Source organism: Macaca fascicularis, chromosome 4 (genome assembly GCF_037993035.2).
Source record: "Macaca fascicularis isolate 582-1 chromosome 4, T2T-MFA8v1.1".
NCBI lineage: Eukaryota > Metazoa > Chordata > Mammalia > Primates > Cercopithecidae > Macaca > Macaca fascicularis.
Window position 1 is genome coordinate 32,571,596 of NC_088378.1, and position 3,365 is coordinate 32,574,960.

The 3,365-nt window shown below is 40.7% G+C and overlaps 1 pseudogene; it reads right to left on the reverse strand.

The window, feature by feature from the left end:
• Positions 1–738: 738 nt before the first annotated feature.
• Positions 739–1,933, reverse strand: LOC102134926 (elongation factor 1-delta-like; annotated as a pseudogene).
• Between the last annotated feature and the right edge of the window lie 1,432 nt (positions 1,934–3,365).

Genomic DNA, 3,365 nt, shown 5'->3' on the forward strand with positions numbered 1-3,365 from the left:
TTCTCTAAATTATAAAAACACCTGAAGAATAAGAATAGTCATTTGCTTTCTTATTTTTAAAAGATCTGTTCCCCCAACTAAGTTTTTAATCTTCTACTTGTTACCAAATATCAACTGGACTTTAAAAGGAGAGGAGGAAAAAACAGACACCAATGTTTCATTTGTGAATGTAAACTTTGGTTTTTTGGTTTTCTTTTCTTTTTTTTTTTTGAGGCAGGGTCTCATTCTGTCACCTAAGCCGGAGTGCAGTGGAACGATCTCAGCTCACTCACTGCAACCTTCACCTCCCAGCTCAAGTCATCCTCCCACCTCAACCTCCCAAGTAATTGGGACTACAGGTGCAGCCACCACACCTGGCTAGATCTTTTCTATTTTTAGTAGAGAGAGGGTCCAAGTTGCCCAAGCTGGTCTCTTAACTCCTGGGCTCAAATGATCCACCCACCTCCTGGGCTCAAGTGATCCACCCACCTCAGCCTCCCAAAGTGCTGGGATTACACATTGCACCTGGCTAAACTTCTGAAATTAATGAAGTGCTCCTAAATCCTTGATGAATGAACATCTTGAATGGCAAATTAAGTTTCAAGTGACATATAAGTCAACAAGTATTTCTAAGTTTCTAAAATAAATTTTCCGAATTTGAAGTTATTCTTTCTTTCTTTTCTTTGCTTTTCTTTTTCTTTTCCTTTTTTTTTTTCTTTCTTTCTTTTTTTTTTTTTTTTTTTTTTTTTTTTGCCGGTCTGTTTTTAATCGTGGTAGGGCCTCACACACACATTCAGGGTTCAGATCTTGTTGAAAGCTGCGATGTCGACACTCTGCACATGCTCCTCAAACTTGGTGATCTCCTCTAGCAAGTCTGTCCCCACCTTGTCCTCCACCACACACTGAATATGCAGCTTCCGGATACCGTAGCCCACGGGCACCAGCTTGGAGGCCCGGCTCACCAGCCCATCCAGCTTGAATGGAGCGCACGCATGCCTCCACCTGGGTCATGTCCGTCTCATTGTCCCAACGCTTGATGTCCAGCAGGATGGAGGACTTGGCCACCAGCGAGGGATTCTTTGCCTTCTTGGTGTACTGCCGCAGCCGCTCCTCCCACAGCCGCCTTGCCTCCTTGTCTTCCTCCTTATTGTCGCTGCCAACAGATCAATGTCATCATTCTCGTTATCTTCTGCTGCCTTGCCTGGGGTGTAGTGGGGGGCGGGGAGAGCTCCACTTGGTACATGGAAGACACGTGCTGGGTCTGCGGGGCTGTGGACCGTGGCCGGGCGAGCTCGTCTGTCTTCTCCAGCACGTTCAGCCGGGCCTCCAGCTTGGAGATGGCCCTCTGCAGCTCCTGCACCACGCCGCACAGGCTCTGATTCTCCACTTTCAGGCTGGCGATCTGAAGGAAGAGCTCGCTGTGGTCTCCACTGGAGCCGCTGGAGGCCCTGAGGCCGAGCTCTGGCGGGAGGTGCTGGCCACAGGCCCATTCATCTGCTCGTAGAATTTCCTTTCTGCATCTTCATATTTGAATTGGTCGAGCCAGATCTTCTCATGTACTAGGAAGTTTGTAGCTATTTTTCTGACTCCAACCAACGATGCGGCTGCCAGAGATGAGGAATCGGTGGACGCGGGACGCCTAAGGGCGAAGTTACTCTTTCATAACGTGCAAAACCCGTGAATCTTCAACAGAAAGTACCTTTTTTATCGAAAAGAAAATCCTGCAGTTTGAAAATAAAAGTTTGTATTTCAGAGAGTTGGTGAGGAAATAATCCATTAAAGACTGCTTTTATAAACATAAACTGCTGGGAATAAAGTAAGAGTTTTAAAAGACAATGAAAACATTCTGACATCTCAACAGGCGTTAGCCTGATGAATCCATCTCATACCAGAAGTCTTTGTTTTCTATTTCTGGCTCCTTCAGGAGCTCAAGGTTTGACCTTGGACAGGTCATTTCATCTCTCAGAGCCTTCTTTCTCTTATGTCAAAGGAAGAGGCTTGCCTGTAAAATCTTTAAAGTTCTTCTGTTTCTAAAATATAAAATTATCATTCAGATACTCGTGGTATAATATTTAAAAATTCTTTAAATGTGTACAGAAAAATGTTTTGAATATTTTTCTATATACTGAGCTGCTATGTTGAGAAATTTCAGCAGTATCGCTTCAGTGTACTGTTGCTCTGATGACCAGCTATTACTGGAGAGGGCTACTGTTTCTTCCTTAAAACTTGTGTATTCCCCTCAAATACTGATGGAGGAAAAAGTACATGAATCTTTATAGTAAAAGACAGACAATTAGATATAATTGATCTTAATAGATCTGTATATAATATGGACCATTATCTACATATTATTTGTTAAATTTAATGCGCTCTAGCACTCAGCTAAACTAATTGTATTGTGTATGTATATATCTTAAGCACAGTTGATTTCATAGATCAGTGCCCCTGGGCTAGGCAGGAAAAGGTCAAAGCTCTTAAACCAGTCCACCAAACTATGTTAACTAAAAGCCTCAGAACTAGTAGTATTTCTTGTTAGTCTTTCAGCTGCAGGGTAGAGAAAGAAAGCGAAATCACAAGGCAAGTATTTTTCTACAGCAGTTTGATTTAGCAAATGTTGAACAAATAAAACATTAACTAAATAAAATATTGCATATATATATATACTGTTTATTTTCATGTTGTCTGACATCCTGACAACTAAAGGGAAAATAATGTAGAAGTAGGCGAACTTTGTGTCTCTGAGTTTCCTGGGCCTGAAATAATTGGCAGGGTGAATCTGAAATGCAGACACAGAAAGTCACCCTTGTTTTGATGCCCTTTTTTTTTTTTTCCTTTTCATGTTTATATTTTGGTGCATTTCCCTCCAATATCAAATATTACCTTGGTACTAAAAAAATCAAGAAGGGAAAATGCAGGCAGGAAAACGAGGAGAATCAGCTTGTTACTTCTCTCCCATGTATGATTGGGCTCATGTGATTGGTGCATTAGACTTTGTAGTGTCATTTCACTCCTTTCTCTGTAGACATCAATACTAACAAATGAACTGCAAAAATCCTAAAGTGTGAGGATGAACACTAATTATTTATGTATGCACATCATTTGTATGGATTTCTAACTATTGATCTTCAGGTAAATGTCTAGACAGAAGTAGATTTACATATAGGTAGTTGTGCTATACTTTTACATTTATAGTAATTAATATCTAGAAAAGCAAGAAGGAAAAGACAAAATATCACTATTATTATTTTGCCTACTTGCCTCTGCAAAAACGAAGAAATAAAAGGATTGCCTTCTATCTACCTGAGACAGACATTTAAACTATAGTGAATTCAGAATCTTTAGGCATTCTCCTCAAAGTTTCTTTCAGTGAAAATTGATATGAATCA